Source organism: Augochlora pura, chromosome 4 (assembly GCF_028453695.1).
Source record: "Augochlora pura isolate Apur16 chromosome 4, APUR_v2.2.1, whole genome shotgun sequence".
In the NCBI taxonomy this organism is placed as follows: domain Eukaryota; kingdom Metazoa; phylum Arthropoda; class Insecta; order Hymenoptera; family Halictidae; genus Augochlora; species Augochlora pura.
The window spans coordinates 4003416-4024540 of NC_135775.1; the positions used below are offsets into that span (position 1 = coordinate 4003416).

The 21125-nt window shown below is 41.0% G+C and overlaps 1 protein-coding gene across 3 annotated transcripts in view; it reads left to right on the plus strand.

Moving 5' to 3' along the window:
* Nucleotides 1-21125, plus strand: part of LOC144468916 (kynurenine/alpha-aminoadipate aminotransferase, mitochondrial) — a 49767-nt gene that overhangs the window by 6085 nt on the left and 22557 nt on the right. For 2 of the 3 annotated variants that reach the window (XR_013493892.1, XR_013493890.1), the window contains exon 3: nt 3764-4005. The gene's annotated coding sequence lies outside the window, so the exon portion shown is untranslated. The remainder of the gene's footprint in view (nt 1-3763; nt 4006-21125) is intronic. The other variant, XR_013493891.1, reaches the window with a different exon arrangement.

The following is a 21125-nucleotide window of genomic DNA, read 5'->3' on the forward strand; positions in this document are numbered from 1 at the left end:
TAGAACGCGGAGTGCACGGGCACGAGCCTTCCCCCAGTCCTCCGCGCGCTATTGCTGCCCTTATTATACGATACTCCGCCGCGAACTGCATCTTTGTCACGAGGAACATTAGAGAATACACGACGAGAATGGAACACGGGGATCGGCGTTGCTTTCTTTTTTAAATCCCCTACGAATTATTTATTCGCTTTATCGTAGGACACTTCTCTCGATCTTATCCTTTCGTCGAGTTTTCTTTACTTCGCTTGAGATAGCACGCGATTGCGTTACTTTAGCAAGAATTCGTAGGAAGATATCAAGCATCAGATGTCAATGAATTATATATTTAACCCTTTGCCCTCGAAGCGATTTTAGCCGTAAATCTAACATTAATTTTCCGGCTTATAGTATTTTCATTTTGTATAAAAGAGTGCATTTTATTCAGATGAAAATAAGTCTTGTGACTCATACAACGGTTACATTTTTAATATTTTGTTAAATCCAAACTATGACAATATGTATTAAAATTGGAACGTAATGTAACAATCTCAGCGTCGCCTCAAAGTCACCGCTCGAGCGCAAAGGGTTAATATCTGTAGAAATGGTAATAAAATTAAAAAGAAATATTTGAGGTATTTAGCTTGGGTCAAATGTGACTCGCCACCGTTCTCCGACTGTTAACCTTCGACGATCTGGCTCGGCCACTGCGGTATCCGAAAACAAGCGACCATCTGTCCCAGCCAACTAAAATGGCCCAACTCGCAACATTTAAGTCGCGCGCGTACTTGCGCGGCTCCGCAAGAGGGTTGAAAATTTCGATGGAGAAATGCCCTCGAAAGGTTAAACCGGCGAGGAAAGTTTACGGCGAAGAGCACAAGTTTTTCCACGCGCGGCAACCGTTTTGACATTTTTTTCCCGTAACGAAACATTCAAAGGCAATTTCTTTTCGCGGGACGCGAGCTTTTTTAATAGACTTTATACTGTTTTTCTTGATGCGCTACAAAGCAATTAGGCGAACGCAATTAGGCGGGTCGGGAAGATTCGCGGAGTCGGTGGATTGAGAGACGGCGTAGCCGGTTCTGAAACGGTGGAAAATAATTGTTCGTTAAGCCCGAACGTTGTTCAGTCGCCTGCACCTTTCCTGTTCCACGGATGGAGCGCGCGTTTAATGATCGACTTCATCCCGATAAATTCAAAATTCGTGCTCGTTGCACGCGAAATTTTCCTGCTCGCTCGACACGCGTAAGTTTATTCATTGTTAATCGGTGCCGCGGATTCTCAGCTGTTTTCGCACGTGTTTACCCTCGGTGTGATTGTACATTCAGTTCATTCTTATGTGGCAAAAGTAGCCGCGGAGTTTGGAGAGAATTTCAACAATTTTGAAAAGAAAGACAGTCCAATCTGCAGCACATTTTCTGTAAACTCAACGAACACGATATCTCCTATGAAGCTATACGATTTCTTTGACAAAGTGTTTTTTAAAGATACTAACAACGCGTAGCATTATTCGCGTAAACATAACCGTTTACGCGATATGCAATTAATGCTCACCATTAAATCAATGCTTTGCGTATTTCTCAGTAATAATAATCGATGCTCCACCCAGTGCGTGTTAATCCTCTCGCCCGTACTCGTGCGTTCGTTTAGTATGAAATTAATTAGATTTGAAAGTGTTCTCGGCAACACCCCGGGACGATTAACAGGACACTGTTTTCTGAGGACTATACCTTACCATTCGTACAAAAAGATGTAAAGAAAATATTTAGAAAAATTGTTATAGCTATGGGAGCGATAAGGTTCTTTGGAAGCCATTCGGTTAAAAATTTAAGGGGAACCTAATCTATTCGGATCAATTTCACGGATAGAAACGCTATCGCCCGTTTCTAATTTATTTTAATACCACCGTCGCCACCCTTTAGGGTCTCTGTTTGCGACAGCGGCCACCGCCGAGTGCTACACCGCGCATTGATAACGCACGGGACAGTAAAGTGTTACGAAAGTTCAGGAAGGAAGTGCGTGCGGCTCGCAAAGAGTGCTCCATAAATATCGGAACCTGTCGATTGGTTATTATCAATTATCCACTCGAGCTCGTCATCAAACAACGCCCGGTAACCTCCTATCTTTACACCTTTTATCCGCAGACTGGGCTCCGGCCCCCGTTAATTCGATGGATCGGAACGATGCTAAAACGTTATCAGTTATCAGCCATCAGCGGGAACTTGTTAACGGTATCGGCCGGTAAATTTGAATTTATGATATCGGAGCTTATCATCGCTTCGCGACGATCGCCACCCTATCGAACTTATAAATAAACGAGAGCGATTGTTGTACCGAGACGAAATTCTGCGGACGAAAATCTGCTAAAAAAGTACGGCGTGGTAAGAATACAAAAATGCAAAGTACGTTATTGTTGTCGATATCCGAACGATAACTTAACAGAATGTTCGAAGATTTTTATATTAGAAATAAAAAAATAGAAACAGGTGTATTTTTGTTTTGTACAGTAAGAGGTTTTTACGCGAAACAATAATATCATCAGCCTAGTGTTCAAGCTTGACGTTTGAAAGTGAATTGTTCGGTGATTTGTTTCTCTGCAAATTTTCGTTAACTTTGTTAACGACGAAACGGCAAAATTGTTACGAGGTCGAACGTTCCCAGAAAAGGGTCTCGACGAATTCTGGCCGTTCGCGGGGCGAATCGATGAAAGCAGATTCCCGGCACAATGCAACAATTTCGAAAGACGCTCGAGTGTTTCATCTGCCGTCGACATCGATTCGAAAGGATCGATCCCGCCGAATCCGGCAAGGCACTCGAACTATTCGAAAGTTCTCCCCGGCGATGGCCCGTCACGGCACGAATAATCCAAGATAACGGCGCGGGATCGCGACAGCAACGATTCCCCGCGAATCCGAAGAATTCTAGAACGGGTGGCTCGTGGAATTTTTCGAATTCTTGTTTTTCACGCTGGTTTCCCGGGCTTCTGGAACTCTATTTATAAGCAGCTCCGCAGGAATCTGCCGAATTCCGATTCGACCAGCTTTTCCATTAAAGCGTTTCGCCTGAAAACAGAAAGAAATCGGGATGATCGCTCGCATGGAAACCTCGTCGTTCCTTCCTTCGTACTCGGCGCCCGCAAATTTCATTTTAACGGGTCAATTATCGAGCTAAGTGGTCGGAATTTATCGATAGACTATGCGGTTTCTTGCGGCCTAATGAAAATTTGTTGAGACATTTCCAAGAATAGAGCGGTAATACCTTGTTCGGTAAATTTTAGCACCTCGACGTAACTGTGCCCACGAATAATACTGAAGGTATAACATTTGATTCGTTAGCTTTAATTCGAATAAAATTAAACGCACTTTTGATACATATTTATAGACGGTCGATAAGAAAAGAATCGTGTATGTGTCTAATTTTTTAATTCGATCACTTTTTAAGAAAAGAATATTAGTAGGAAAAATTTCTTATTATCGAAAAGGGTAGTTGACGATATTCTTTATTACCAAAAAAATTAGTTAGAAAAATAATGAAATGCGCAGACTTTGAAATACGAATGAAACGCCGTGAACAATATACGTTCCGATAGAATCTTGAACGATTCTCCGATCATTGATGGATGAACGATCGAAGTTCACGCACGGACAACAAATGGTAGCGTCGCGTCGTCGGCGGGCTCGTTAATTTTTCAATTTGGTTAATTGATCCGGGCTCGGCCGTCGCACGGCGGCTTGTTGATTATTTGTAAATAATAGTTGAAAATGTTGTTCTGTTCTCGTTTCCCGAGAGGGTAGGCGATATCGGGCATGATAAGGATGAACTCGTGGCCGTGGGTGAGACGGAGATGACCACTAGATCCGTGCCTCGTCCTGAAGACGAAGACGAGGAGGACGAGGAAGAAGAGGAAGAAGAAGAGGAGGAGGAAGAGGAAGAAGTCAACAAGGAGGCTCGTTCGAGTCTACGATATCACTGCCACTGATATCCACTCTCTCGTCGCATCGATGCCGACCTCTGCATCCATTGATAGAGGTAAAGTTATTTTTCTAACTGCTCCCACTTTTCTTAATAATTACTCGTTGAAAATTTAGAGAAATATTTACTAAAAATATTCCTCGCCACGGTGGACAATTTTTCGTGTACAGAAATATTGCTGTTTTAATTCAACGCTGAGATATTATAAAAAGAAACCTGATTCGGAGATATTGTACTATTTTATCAACAATAATATCATTTGGGTAACGCAATATTTCCAATATTTACTATTGGAAAAATAAACTTCATTATTTAGACATAACTCAGTGCCGAGTTAAAGCAGCGATATATCAGATGGTAGACAGTAAATTATAAACTAGGTTTACAGAACGCGTTCAAGCGATGTATTCCAAATTATGTTTAATTTACCACAATTATGAAGATACATTTAGGGGTAATTTATTCAACATATTCGCGAGAGCGTAATATTTGAATGCGACAGAGTCAAATGACACTTCAGTGAATCGAGAAATCAGCAACAAATGTTACTGTATAGAGAAATCGATGCTGCGGCATGGGAACATCTTTCATTTATTGTCATTGATCCACCTGCTGCAGAGAGACCTGCACAGTTCAGATGCATCGGAATGCAAACGCAAAATACAAAATAATCATCAATCGGACTGGTAGCTTTAAATTACGTCAATCAGTTACATTCGTGGTTAAACTAATCGTTAATAAAATTGTCTGGTAGATTTCGGTTATGTAATTCGATTACAACGTAGTTGAATTATTTTGTAATTGAATTATGACGTGGTTGAATTATTATATAATTGAATTATGACGTGGTTGAATTATTATATAATTGAATTGCATTGTGGTTGAATTATTATATAATTGAATTACAGTGTAGATGAATTATTGTATAACGTAATTGCAATGTAGTTGCATTATTATGCAATTGAATTACAACGTAGTTGAATTGTTGTATAATTGAATTGGAACGTAGTTGAATTATTATATTATTGACTTACAACTTAGCTGAATTATTATATAATTGCCTTCAACCTAGCTGTAAAGGTTATATCATTGAATTACTTTCTAGTTGTAAATATTATGTAATTGTATTACAATATAATTGTAAATACTACATAATTTAATTACAACCTAGTAGTGAGTACTACGTAATCCAATTACAACCTAGTTGTGAATACCACGTAATCCAATTACAACCTAGTTGCAATTACTATACAATCAAATTACAACGTAGTCGAATTACCGCGTAATTGGAACACAACGTAATTAAACCGTAAAATCGAATTGCAACGTAACCGAATTAGCGGGCCACGGGCGTAAATACATCCGCGAGGACGAGCAAAACTTTCCAGAACCTCGTGTACCGGAAGCGATGTTTCGGATCATTTTTATCGGATATCGCTTGCAATATTTTCGAACGCCGCAAAAATTCGATTTCGCCGGATACCTCGACTGCACAGCAGTATGCATCGTGACGAATCCTCGTCCGAGGTTGCAGACGTTTAATAAAAAAAAAGTTGTTATAGCGGTCCGAGGCTAAATATAACGGTTAGACGCTTTCTCGGCAGAAAGTGTATGTACAAAGGATGTTTCGTAAGGCTGTTACAAAATTAAACGTTAACTCGAAAAATATTTTGATACCGACGTAGCGCCGCGCGCGCGCGCGCGCGCTGATGCACCGAATAACGGAGCTGAAAAATGCATTAGCCTCGAGGCGTATGTAAATTAAGCGAGAAGAAAATAGAATTGATTCGTCGGTCTGTTCTCTTTCTTCTCTCTCGCTCTTTTTCTTTCTTTCTGTCTCTTTCTTGGAGAGTTCTTCTCGTCGCGGTAAAAAAGGATCGCTCGAAAGAAACGGTCCGAATGCACCATCGGGGGCGCGCCCGGCCGATCCGTGATAAATGGAAGGCGTTCCGTTGGCAACGATAAAATCGGCCAAGTGAATCTTGACCCGATCGCGCGATTGTTTACGCTCGGGACCTTGATACTCGCCAGACCACCGAAGAAATTTCGGAAACTGGCTTGCGGCGAACTCGGCCCCGGCCGCGTCTCTCTCTGTTGCTAACGCTTGTTTCTCCCCTCGGCGAAGCCCATTTTTTTCCCGGGCTCTCTCGGCGTACCTTCTCCCGCCGGGAGGATCATTCCCCGCGGGGAATATTCTTCCAATTTTCTTTCACGTCCGGCCCCGTGAAAGAGCTCGTTACCTTTGAATTAGAGCTAAATATTTGATCGATATTCGGCTGGAAGCGACGCGGGCCGGAAACGGCCGCCGAAGAAAAACCGCGCGTTGCCTCTCGTTGCCGCGAGAACGGAACCCCCGCCACGCAATTAGATCGCGGGGGCTATTTAAAATCTTGTTCCGCGAGATCGCCGCGAGGTTAGAGAGCAAAAACGAAACGGATACTTTACGAGAATGCACGGGTTTTTACGCTTCGTCGCGGCCGCGTTCATTCGGCGCTCCTTCGATGAATCGCTAAATATAAACGTGTCGATTGTTAACACGTTTTCGCGCTCGTCTCGCGGAACACGATTCTCTTTTCCGTGCTGCGGCTAACGATCGCGTGTTCGCGCGGTTCTTAACCGCTGCGTACCTGCTCGGAAACGACGGCCGGTTTTTCGTTGCAACAATCTTTCGGGGAATGATTTATAATATTCGGTAGAACGATAAACCTGGATTAAATGATTTGAATCGTAAATACGATAAAAATACTCTTTCGTTTTTAATTTTTGCTGTTATTTCGAATTACGAAAGATATAAGAACACTCTCGAGTTTTTAACATTATTTTCTGAACTAGGATCGAAAATTTATAAAAACTTGTTTTCATCGGAAATCGGTTGGCGCAGAGCTGGAACATGTGAAAATTACTTGCTCCTGTTGAAATCCGTAAAAGACAGCAATTTTCTTGAATTGTTTTGTATGCCATAGTCAACCGATTTCGATGAAATTTTCAGCACGGATACTGGCTTAAATAATTAATTATTTAAGAAAGTCGAGCCGAGATTTCGTTCTCGAATCAGTGTCGAATATAAGAGCGACCGGTCTGTCTGTCCATTACACGATTATTCTACTTGCAGACAGCAGTCGCAGTGTTACCTTTCGAAACTATTGCTCAACCGCGCAAGGAAAGTCGTATATTATTTAAAAAGTGTCGTGTCCTCAAAGCGCATAAAGTAGCAGCGAACTTTTTTATTTACTCGCAACCGTGTTGTTCACTTCAAACGTAGCAAAGTTTCTGATGTCAGTGAGTTGCATTTCCGGCAGAAGTAATTATTAAGCAGCGTCTAGGTTAAATATGTTCAATGTAAAAGGGTAAAGAGCTAATTTGTTGGTAAATATTTATATAGAATGATGTCTCAAAAATATTTGTAAAACAATTTGGGACATCTCGAGAACATTTTGAAATCATTTTAAAAGTATCTTGAAAATATCTTAAAAATGTCTTAAAAACATGTTGAAAACATATTGAAAATCTTTTAAAAACGTCTTAAAAACATCTTAAGAACATCTTAAAAATATCTGAAAAATCTCATGGAAATCTCGGTAAGAACGAAAGTTGCTTTGCAAAGTCAATTGTCCCAATTTTTTAATTTATCGTCGCCGTATCCGTGTCGCGTCGCTGTTAACATCGCGTTTATAAAATAAACACCATAATCCTCTGTCATTCTTGTCAACAAGCACCTTGAAAAATATTTCGAAAAAGATGTCACCGGTGGCTGTCAGATCGAAACCAAAATAAACTGTATCATGGTGCCCGCAGGCCCTAGCCACTTTTTTAATGACTCTGACATCATCCCCTGTCTACCACCCTCATTCTCTCTCTCTCTCTCTCTCTCTCTCTCTCTATCTATCTCTTTCTCTCTCGACTTGTCGATGTATTCGTTGGTTTATTCTGTGCACTTTTTTCGGTGACAATCCTGTTCTACACTCGGCACGCACTCGAAAAACTCGAGTTTCCCTTTTATTCTCTGTTCTCCGTTACACTGTCTAGCATCCCCGTTCCGGCGAGAATGACTAAACCGTGCTGACAAGCTTTTCCGTCAGATTGTAATTTTATACATGAAAGTTTCGTTCTCGATGGATTTGCTGATATCTTTTTCCGTGCGAGAATTCGTTACCGGCGAACTCTTTCCGGATATTTTTGATTTAATCTTGATCGCAAATATCAGGAAAATATATTTTCTCGGGCTCGTCGCGTTATTATTATTTTTCTCCAAGAATAAACAATATTCTATAAAATAAACATAGTATAATTTAAATTGGCGAAAAAGATTTAAAGAAATCAAACATATCGACGTATTAAAAATATTTTATTAGAAAATAGATTTTTGCCGTATTTAAGTTTCGTATAATTAGCTTAAAAAATTTGAATTTTCCATAAAAATACAGCGATTGTACTGATTTTTGTTACAAAGATATTTACACCTTTTCTTATGCATTTTTTCTTGCCACATTCAAATCCTTTTTTTCTATCACCGTAGTTTTCATTTAATTTCGCTTTGAATCACTGAGACTCCCTGTTTCAAACGAAACAGCAATGTTCCAAACGGAGTTTAATATTTGCTAATGGAGCGGAGCCAAATATTCCGGAAAATCAACAAGTAGCACATTTTAGCTAATGCTTTATACCTTGTAAATATATACGATTACGTTAACCCTTTGCACTCGAGCGATGACCCTCGGGCAGCGATACAAACCGGTCTATCACTTTCCAAAATCATTTCTACGTTATCAAAGTTTATATTAAAAAAACTATTAAACGCGTAACACTTGTGCATGATTCACAATACTAAATTTGCGCGAAATGCGACAAGTCATGTAAAATGAAAAGCTATTCTGAGCTATTTAAAGTTAAAATGGTTTCGATTGAAGTCATTATTATTGAATATCACGCATCGTGTTGCTAAATAAAAATCTGACGCGATAGGAAGAACGGCTCGCATATATGAAATGATAAAAAACATTATCAAACGTTGAACCTCGCGCAACAAGAAATGAGTCAAATGTTGTAGAGCGGATTGTCGATAGGCTAGAACAATTGTTCGCCAACCGCAGCGGAGGCAGAAATAAATACCGCTGGATGGACAACGCGGCAACACTCCGCACGCGGGAATTTTATTATAGCATGTCGAGTTGTTCCATCGCGTAAAAACCGCATTTTTCCCCCCCCGCGGTTGGATCGCCGGTCACGGCTCGCCACTCAGAATGCCGCGAGTACAATAATTCGTCTGACGAAAAGTGAATGAAACGTTATGGCTAAAATATTACGCGGGGTTCCATTCATTTGTCTTCTGTAAACGGGAGTCCTCGATAACTCTCGAAGCTTGCAGCACGGGTACAGTCCTGGGCAAAGCTTGTTAAAATACGATTGAAACGCAGTTGAGTTTAATCATGCAGATTTATGTTCTCTCTCTCTCTCTCTCTCTCTATCTCTGTGGAGCGAAGACACTCGGGATGCCACGAGGGGGTCTGGTATTCTCGGTATTAATCGCAACTTGTCAGAAGTTATTCTATTAATAGACTTACGGTTTGTTAACGATACAGGAACGGGCACCGGCGGTACAATACTTTCTCGATTAGCCCGTTGAGTAATCGCGGCGAATGCCAGGCACGCGCCCCGGCAACGAACGACCGAAAATACGATTAAAATAATGGTTCGAAGAATCGAACGTTCAGCTAATCGAACTTCTACGGTACATTGAGATGAATCCGTGCCGCGAAGGCCGCAAGTCTAAATTCGTCCACGTTGGATTTGCAGCCTCTTATTCCCTCTCATGGATTCTACACCGTGACCTTCGCACAGCGGCGTTATAAATCATCCATTTACCGTACGATTTTAGACCCCGCCCGATCCCGACCATTTTTTCGCCACCATGCAACACCGCCGATATTCCATCGCGCCCCGCTCGATTCCTGGTCGACGGGCTCGATTAATATGTCACGAAATTCCATCGAGACTTCACGAGGGGACTTCTTTCGCGGACTTCGTCAGTATTTATCGCGGTATTAGCAGACAGCAGATATTTATTTTTAAAATTTCTATCTTCGTAGAACACTTAATTCTTCACAAAGTTATTCTTTTAAATTAAATTTAATTCCCACGATATTTTGAATAAATTCTTTGGATATAATTTGATTTCATAATATTTCGAATAAATTTCTTGAATTAAATTTCGTTCGAAATATTTTTCGATACTGTAGGGCTGCGTAAGTCTACAGTAATTTAATAAAATTATTATTAAATAAAATGCATGATGAAATATTAATTATTTGTAATAAGATAAAATTGTGTATTGATTATAATATTAATTAGAATGTATCAAACATGTATCAAACATTTCGCAAGAATGCGATTCGCAGTCTGATAAAATCGGAGCAGCAATACACAGTCTTTTATTAGGGCGTAGGGAGGCGGGTCGAGCGATATCTTGTTTATTTGCCAGCAGGTTCGGTATATTTGACAAATACTTTTCCTTCGCGCACCGCGGACGAGCTTCAAAAGCTCCTCGCCATTTTTCGTGCGTCGCGAAAACAGCCGGACCAACCTCGCCGGATTTAAGTAGCTCAAGGTTTACAATAAGACTGTGCCGCGCGGGGCCGAATCGTTTAAACAAAAACCGAATTCCTTTTTGAATTTTATTGAGGTCCGCGGTTTCTGTTTGCTTGGGAAAAAAATTTTATGCCCGCCCCGGCATCCACGAGGAAACGAGCGGCGTTTCACCGCTTTTACGCGATTTCACGGGGACGGCCGGACGGTATTCTTCGCGATTGAAATCGCGTCTCGTTGATTGAAAGCGTAAATTAAAGAACTTCGCTTTCCTTGAACCGCCTAAGTATTTGCACAATTAATGTGCGAATTGCTCTTGACGCGCTCGTGTCTTTCCGAGGGCTTTATTGAACCAATTTTTATTTCAGAGGTGAATCGAATAAAATAAATTCTATTCTCGATTACCTCAGTAGTCCGAAAATTACTATAATGTCACAGTCACGTCATTAATGAAGGCGAAACTGGATATTAAAATTTATCGTAGCAATTATTATTTTAATTCTTCCGCATTTTCAATATTCAATTTGACGAGTTCCAAAAATTGAGTTCCAGTTTGGCTTCTTCAGAAAATTTATTTTTCCAACACTTTTCTACAAATAAAAAATCTACATGGTTCGGGAAAATTATCTTTACTCGTTATTTTGTCAAGAAAATATTCGCGCAATAATAATTATTAATAATTACAGAGTGATAGTAGTTGGTATTGTTCTCAAAGCTTGATAACGATGTAAACTCGTTTCGAGTATATCGTTGGACATGCGGAGTATATGTGAAACAAGCATAAACGATTGACGAGGTAGCGAGAGGCAAACATTGTAGAGGATAAAAGTGAGACTCGAGCAGAGAGAGAGAGAGAGAGGCTTTTGATGAAAGTCTAAACGGCGATAATTAAAATTAACCGAACTATTGATGAATCGAATCTAGTTTGCGCGTTGAATAGGAGCGATTGCAGTTGATTATTTTAATGACCCTGGGATACAATGGTGCTTCGGGGATCCAGCGGATGGACACCTTTTTTAATGGGTCAAGTGTCAACTACTAATTACACTGGTTTTCATCCAGCCCGGCGGGCTCGCTTCTTGTTAGAACAGTTAATTCGCGACTGCGGAATCATTTTCGTTCGCTGCATAATTATCACGAGGAACGAAAACCATTCGAATATTCCTCGATATTTGGAATTATATTTTGCGACCCTCCCTCTCTCTCTTTCTCTCTCTCTCACTCTCTCTAACATTATTTTCTGTTAATTTGCATTCGCATAAATGTCATTAACACTAGCTTTATGAAACTCGCCGTTTCGGCACGTTCCAAATTGTTTAATTTACAATTATTGAAATTATAAAGGTACGCCTATGGAGAATTTATTCAGTAATATCATGATTAATATTATGATTAATATTATGATTAGTTGATTCGAGATCTTTATATATTTATAGCATTTTTTAAAAATGCAAGAAATTATTACTATTATTACATATACTATTATACATATATTTTATATATATTTTTTTTTAAATTTTTTAAATTATTCTATGTTTGTCATAAGGTGTTTTTTAGTGAATGTTAGACACTTTTTTAGACAGTTTAAAACTTATAAATAAAAATGAGAGTTTGCATCAAGTTGCACAGTCTGATAAACACTAAATTAAAATTGCCAAAAATCTGAATAAATATAAAACAGCTATTGTTAGTCGACTGTATACCCAGTTGCAATAAAAATCGTATCATCTGCTCTTCAAGCCTTCACTATATGTTCGTACATTTTGCGATAATGTTCGTATTAATGAAAATCGATAGCTTTTTCGAGCAAAATTTTCTCCCTTATAAATAATCTCTGCAAACGCGGATATTCCATACAAAATCGCAGATTAATTATCGTATTGGTTTCTTTATTCTCGCATTTCTTCTCGTTGGATTGCGTGTTTGAAATTTTCATCTGACTTGATATTATAGGGCGAAAGGTTAACCCTTTGCAGTCGAAGCTATTTTAAATCCAGAACCCAGACATGTCTTCTGACCTGGAATACACCATATTCTCTCTGTTCTTTTTTTTTTTCATTTTTTTTTATGCGTACGAAACACAATGCAGTTATTCCTACCGCGCGCTGAAATTGTTTCGAGGACAACGATGTAGAACTTGTCCCGAATTATCAGGAACGAGCAGAAAAAATTATGTGCACTGACGAGTCTAATTATAATATTGTACTCTTTGAATATTTAATTGTTTAGAAATTATTACATCCATACGGTCAACGTTATTATATATATAATATTGTAATTATATTGTATAATAATATTGTATATTATATATATAATAGTGTGCGTGTATAGATATTTTTTAATCAGTTAGCTGTTGCAATTTATTCGCAAAGTTTGCAAGTCACAGTATAGTCTGATTTTCTTTATATTTTGTTGAAATACGACGCTTTTATAAAATATTTAATTTAATTAGAAATATGAAAATTGTATATTAACCAGTTAGCTAATTTTGACGAATATACTCGTCACGAAGAAATATTTTGTATTATCGCGAGTATAGTTATCAAATATAGCTAACTAGTCATGTCAAGATTATGTCAAGATTATAATAAATAACTGGTTAAACTAATTACTGGTTAAACGTAGTAATTAATAATAAATAACTACTAAAGATTGGACCAGAGGATTTGAACGTTGTTGAGGCGACTCAATGGCTATTTTACTAAAAATAAATAAATAATACTGTTAACTTACAAGTGCGAAATTAGGGGCGCTGCGTCTAAAAGTTCGATGCCTTCACATTTTTATTCAATCTGAAGAATCTTCGCCGGAATAACGTAACGCGGAACGTTTGAGGGTGGAAAAGTGTAGGTCGATCCCTTGAGTGTCAGGTGCAACGAAGGTTAAGGATCCTCGCGTGGGCGTGAGAAATGTGTTTACGCCTGTGAAAAAAATTGGACCAGCCTATCTGATAGACCTTAGTGGTAACGCCATTCTAGCAGCATAAATAATAGCCTTCTACGCATAGTGAAAATATAAACAAAAATGTTAAAAAATATTTCCATACAATTTTTCGATACACCTCCATCTCTCTATTCTTTATTGTATTATTTTTACTCCTGGTCCAAGAATATTTACCGTAAATTGAATTCATTATTTAAGGGTTCGTTTTAAGCTCTAAAAGTAAATTGTCATTTTCTCTAAAAAATAATTAGAATTGAGAAGTTAAAATCGTTTGGCAAAGTGTTGAAATTGCTTCTCACTCCTGAATTTATTCTATACCTTAGACCCTAAAGCATAAATTACGCGTGAAAAGAGTTTGCTTTTCTGCTAATTCCATAGTGTCGTTGCCCCTTAAAAGAAAAAAGAGCGGGCACGTGCGCGCTAGACGACGGGGGGGAGGTGGCGAAGTTTTCGGCGGCATTAAATCGGCGCGTCGGTTCGGCGTCCCCGTAACGGGCAGCGCGCTCGGGGGAAAACAGATGGTTAATTTCGATAAGGCGTCGTGCTTATTATCGAGTGGGCGGAGAACGGAAGGTGGGGCCGATGTAAGCACGTATCGTAGCTTTTGTGGCTGGCAGAATGGATTCCATAATGAGATGCCGTGTAAACTGGGACATCTAATTATACTCGAGTGCACACCACTCCAGAAACGGTTCGGTCGTCCCTGGACCGCGGGAGCCTGGCTCCTGTCGAAACGATAACGAATATTCAAGGATCAACCGACGACGACGACGACGACGACGACTACGACGATGACTTTCACAATACACGTCCGACCGTAATTCACTATGCCGGCGGCATACTACCCCGTTACCAATGAGTTCGCGATACCGCGGCTTCCCCCGGATCCGCGGATAATAGTATTGGTAAACGCCTGTAACGGACCTCCGCCACGATTCTGTTTCTGCCTCTCTGGCTTCTCGTCCGTGCACACGTGGCGGGGAGCACGGGCCTCGTCATTAAAGGGGACACCGATCTGTTTGGAATAGGAATTTCGGGGGATTGATTGGTCGCGCGAATCGAGAACGTCGCGTCGCAGCATCGAGCGCCCGGAATTCGTGTGTGTGTGTCGCGTGGCGGTAGGAATCGCGCGGAATCGAGTTTTCGAAATGTGCTCGTCGATCGGAATTCTTGCTGCAGCCGGCTGTTGAACGAGCGAGCGACTCGTTGATGGAAATTTTATTGTCGCTTTTCGCCGCTTGTTATCCGGAATTCGTCGAGGAATGAACGAGTTTCTGGTTTATTTAGGACCAGGCACTTTTCAACGCGCCGTGCTCTCGCCGCCGAGATCAAAGTACAGGGCTCCGCTTCGCTGCCGAAGTGTAACGCCGAAATGATCAGGGACATCGACGCGATTAGTTCTCGCTGCTATGTTGGTTGTTAATAGATGGTCTGAGGATTTTTTAGGGTTATGATAAAATCGGCTGGTGAGATTTTAAAGGAAGGAAATGATATGAGAGATCGAGAACGTCTACGTGTTATTTTCACTTCAATGCAATTGTTAAAAGAATAATGAATATTCTATTTGATTTGTGTTATTTGTAATTGCTGAAAATCCTTTTTATTTTGCATGGAGATTCGCTGATTGGTTATTACGGATTACTTCGAACTCGGAGGAATTTTTGAGAATTGTAACATGGCAGTCAATGTGTTAACACGTTATTAAGAAGAGCATCACAATGGGCATAAAATTGTAATCGAATATTTCGAATAAATTCTCCGAATAGCTGAAATAGCTTCTCTGAATATGCACGAAATTTTTATTCGAAAATTTATCTGCAATATTTTTCTTTCACAATTTTACCTTACTTACAATAATATATTTCGACGAATTTATTAATTATTAATGTCAGAGAAACAAGGCTTTGTTCGAAGGATTTATTCGAAACAATACTCGTCCAATTATCCTAATAATAATTATAAATAATATTCGTTGCACCATGGAGGAGTCAAAGTGCATCGATCGATCCTCCAATATATCAGTTCCTCTACCAGAAGTTGCCGGATTTCACGGAGAGGAAGATGCGGCGTTAAACGCGTCAAAGAAAACGCGAGAACAAACGCGTCGCCCCGTGAAAGCGTCGACAAACATGACTGATCTCGCGGCGATCGTTCAACACTCCGTTCTAATTGTTAAGCCCCCGGCTTGGCAGCCTATACGCGGACCCGACGGCCAAAGTGTTAATTCCGCGTACCCATTAAAATTCTTCCTGTCGTCGTCGTCGTCGTAGTCGTCGTAACCGTGAGACGGATTCCGTAATAAGAGGGCTTAAGAAACTCTCCCGCGCGACTCTAATTTTCCACCGGCGGGCTGCACCCTTATTTGAAACACAAACACCGTTATGAAATTCTCCGGCCAACAGTCGTGTAATACAATTCCTGTTCGCCGGCCCCGGCAACGATACGCCACCGGTTTCCACCGCAAACAGGACACGGGAAGTTTCGGGATCGGCCGCCCGCGATTAAATAATACAATTTTTAACTTACGAGATCGAGCCGGTTCCGCCTCCTCGGAACAAACTTCGCCGGGGGTCGCGATGCTGGAAATTTCACGATTGTTTATCGGGTCGCCGATTCCACGGTTCCCGCGTCCATGGATTGCCGGTTGTTAGACAGCCGTCGGAAAGTTCGCTAACCTGGATCTTTGATTTTTGTGGATCCGGGAGCCGAAATATGCAATCGCATGGCGCGGCAGATAATGGATGAAATTTGAAGAAATCACTCGTTCATATTTGTTCAAACTTATGTGTACGATTTGTTAAAATACTAAGTAATCGTATTTAGCAACGGAAAATTTAAAGATTTCAGCAGAAGATAATTTTTATTAGACAAGGCAGGTCGATTACATTGTTCTAAGAATAAAAGGCCGCTTTACAAAGGAGTCATTATGAAAGCTGATTGCCAAGCGTTGTATGATTGTAATTAATTGATAGAAATTTCACAATACTTGAAAAGAATTAAATTCGATTTATTTTCCTATTCTTTAGATAACGTTTTCAAAACAAATGGCTCGAAATATCCAGGAATTTTTATTAACGAGAATCTGCATGAACGTTTTTATTCAACAAGGAATAAAAGCGACGAGAATTCGTGTTACGAAGTCGCACAATTTTTCTATACAAAACGATGCATCTTCGTGCTTTATTTGACAAATTATCAAGACACCTTGGTCGAAGATTAATTAGTTCAACGGTACAATAAAAATGCGCAGCCAAAAGTAGCACAGCGAAGAACACGTGTTGTCGGCGATGCTGATTCTTGTTAATCTTCTCCGCTTTCGACTACAATGATTCAGCGAAGATTCATCGAATTCGGGTAGGACGATTGGACGACGCGAGCGCGTGACGTTCGACGGATTACCACGTTTCCTGTTCCGTTTGTGAAACGCTTTGAGCAGAATTCTCCACGAAGATAGTGCAGAGCTGCGAATCGATTCCTGTCAATAACCGTCGACTCTGTCGAACGGTTTCGAAAATCGACAGGAAAGGTTTTCAGACCTTATTCGATCTAATCTCGTTGACACGGCTGACTGCCAGCGAAATGATACGTGGAGTATTAATCGTTTTACAATATTCCCCGTGCTCAAGAAAAAATTGAAAAGGCAGAAATATGAATTTACTTGAAAAATCGATGCTTTAAATTCGAGAGTCTTGGCCAATTATTATTATTTTATATTATAACAATTATTATTGTATATTATAATAATTACTATTGTATATTATAGTATATTAGTATTGTATAATATAGTATATTAGTATATTATAATATGTTATTACAGAGGGTTAGATTTGATCAAATACGAGACGAAACCAAAGACTACTATTAAACAGTTCCTCATTGTTTTGAGTTTCCCATAAAATTCGCGGGCGACAACGCACCGGTTCAATTTCCTTTTCAAGCAAGAACGGCTTCGGCCCGGTCCGCACAGATTTTTGTTTCGCTCAGTTAATTATCCGCGCCGCCTAGGACACGGTATCCCCGAGCAACATTATAACCGCGAAATAATGGCGATCGCGCGCGAACTATTCGGGCGCCGTCAAAACTTCTGCGCTCGGGCCGACATTAAATTGCGCATCAACAATTCAGCGGACCGTGTGATTTTCCCGAGGGTTCGGAACTAAATATATAATTCGGTTCGGCGATTCTTTATTTGTTACCTCGGTCTTCTTACGGAGGCAACATCGAATTGGAAGATAGCAGCGCGGTCTCTCTCTTCCTCTCTCTCTCTCTCTCTTGCTATCTCTCTCTCTCTTGCCATCGTATACCTGAAAATCCGCGGCATTGTTCCCCGTGATCCTCATTAAAATTGCTTGGTATCGACCGTTCCGAGTCAATGCCTCGGAAACCAACTGACCACTGACCGACCCGGCGGCCATTGTTTTTCAATTCCGGAAGATTGGAAGCGTTCCCGAAATACCAGTTATCGAGCACATTCGGAATGCAAAAGCTGGGGGAGGGGGGGGCGTGGGATTGGCGAACACCGGGTTGCTGCCATTGAAAGAACAATCGGTCCTAAGCAGGCGGCCGCGCTTCTTTCGAGCATACGTCTCTCTCTCTCTCTCTCTCTCTCTCTCTCCGACGTAACGACTTCTATTTTCTTTCCACTTTCTCGGTTCCCTCATTGTTGCTCTGCGTTCCATATTTATTTACGATCGCCCCGCGACTTCTCGTTCCTCAAAGTGGACAGCGATTTTTAAGGAGCCCGCATACGGCGCGCGATTATTTAACGTCGCTCGACTCGCGTGCAATATGCACCGTCTCATTTCGCGATGCGCTTTTCCGTACGCGTACACGTTCCCGATCCATTCATTTTTAGGTCGCCGTACGGAATCACCGCATTTTTTGGTACTTGTGCGAGAGATAAATGCGTTTCGCGATCGTGGACGGGATAAGGAGATTTTTGGATACTGTACAAAGTGCATGTTGAGATTGTGAAACGAGTGGATGCGATTTGGGAGTCTTTCGGGACGCGCGTTTGTGGATTCTCTGTAAAATAAGTGCATTTCGCGAGCATAGGCAAAATGAGTTGATTTTAGGATACTGCGAAAAATTAACCCTTCTCACGTGAGTGACGCTTCTGAAGCGCCAATAAAAATTGTTATATAATTAATAAAATTATGTTGACATTATTAAATACCCTTCTGTTAAAGGATAACAGTTTAACGAGTCACAAGACTCAATCTCATATAGCAAATTATGAGATATATAATAAGAGAGGCATTGATGAGAGGTGGCTATATTAGTAAGCAAAACTAGGCTCCGTTGATTCATTGGCTCAACCACTTCGCGCCACTGGAGCTCGCTTCTCATTGGTCACCGCTCTTCGTTAATAACTCGCTAACAATGGCTCCGAGAAAATTTTTGTAAGGGAAAAAGTTGTTCGAAACAATCTCAGGTATCCCCTATTTCCGGATTGTGAAACATTTATGGGCCACTCTGCATATACGATAATTATTATAATAATAATAACTTGTTAAGGGACGCAATCACTTTATCCACATTCTTGCGATGGACCTACACAGCTTTACACGAAATTACGAGCTGCGGTTATCTGTTTTAAAAACAGTTTCTAATAGACGATCGCGTACGGTCGGCCGGGACGCGAGAGCCGTCGGGCCAAGGGCGAAACCTGGGCATCCGTTTTTCCACAAGTTCCCTCGAAACGGCGCCGTTCTTATCGGCCCGCGGAAATATATATCGGGATAGATGATAAAGCCGCGTATTAGCCGTAATGGATCGGGCGGTGTGTATGCGCAACGCACGGGAACAGATGCATTAAGTAATTGCATTTGCGCAGCGCCCGGCGACATTTCGAATTGTTGTCGTTCCGCTAGACTAAATATTTGCCGAACCTGTGTAACACGTTCCCGACTTATCTCTCCCGCTAATGAATTTGTTTCGCCGTCGAACTTCGGGAACCGAACCGCGCGTAGCTTCTCCTTACCCGCGCCTTGTACATACATAGAAGTTCCCTCCGGAGGATTTCTCTGACTTTTTGCTTGGCAGTGACCGCACAGTTTACGAAGACCGGAAAGCCGTTAAACACGCTTTCCCCAGGTCTTTTGGCGCAGCGCTGATTGATCCGCAGTTATTAGATTTTCTTGGAACTTCGGACTGACCCGAGTCTTACGCAAAGCCTCGCCGAGAAGATTTAGAATTCTTACCGTACAGTTTCTGCGAGCGCGAAGGTGAGAAGTTGTTCAATGAATCTTTCAATACGTTCAGTGTCAATTGAAGTTGTTAAAATTGATGGAGTTGTAGGACTGCGGATTTTATTCATTTACTGCAACGTTGTTGTACAATTCAAGATCAATTTTTAGTTCAATTTAATTTAGTTAATTATTTATATCTTTAACACAAGCAAGAGAGTTTTATGGAGATTCTGTGTCTTGCATTTTTATTCATTAAATTAAGATATTCTTGAAAATATCTTAAAGCAACCCAAGAATTATTCAAGTCAAAAATAGGAGAAATTGTTATCAGTTTTTAATGAAAGATAAAGAAAACTTTGCGCATCGATCACGGAGAATCGGACCATTCGCGGGTAACGCGACTGAAGACGTTAACGAGCCAGCAGCGGTGTCTTTCGAGCAACGATCGGTCGCATCTTCGACCCGGTTTCGTTCCGAAATACATTATGGGAATCTGTCGAGGGTGGAAGGAGCGTCGCCGTGAAAGCGGCAGCCCGACGCGCGGATCTCCGGCCGTACAAAGGGGAGCTGGTGGCGCCACGGTAGGGAGAGTTTTGATGGTTCATGCAAATGCCGATTTCCATAAACTAATTTTTAATATCGAGAATTGAATAAAAGTAATAAGTAAACTACGGTCGTCGTCCATGCAAATCCGGATTTCCATGGGCGAGATTCAAGTATCGAGGATTTTGTAAAAGTAATAGCGAGCCAGCGGCGGCGGCGACGGCTTAGGCGAAAACTCGGGGGCCGCGCGATCGCTCGCAAAGCCGTAACAGAAGATTAATTTCCGTGGATCGGGTTCTTTTCATCGGAATACTAATCGCCGAATTGTTAAATCAAATATGTTCCGGGTCTGTAGAAGAACGTTCGAACGCAGGAACGGCGCTCATTAATAGAAAGAGAATGAGATGTTTTCTCAAACGTTCACCGTCAAACGGTCTTTATTTCGGTCTAATCCGATCCGTTTCTGGTTTCGAGCGTACCCTATTGTTCCTACAATCGAACGTCGGATTAAACGACGCCGGATTAAGGATAAACGGTGCTCTCGGTTGACGAAGATTCGACTACCCCGACGACATTTTCTATTGGATCGAACGCGGTCTCTCCGTTGCGGGGGCGGCCTGGACAATATTAATCCGTTGCTAACCAACCAATTTTCACTCGATCGTATCGATTCGTCTATCGTTGAACGACGGAGTATTAATTTCGACGATGGGTACCAATTGAGACGGCGCTACTCGTCGCAAGAGGCATCTGATCGAGTCGAACGTCTACGGTACAAAATTATCTTTCGAGGTAAAAATTATCTTCCGTGGTAAAAGATACCGTATTCGGTAATAAGAGACGTCGAGAATCGGATATCGGACCAAGGGAGAAACGAAAAGGAGATGATCAGTTTTATTCTCATTGAGACCGCTGCGA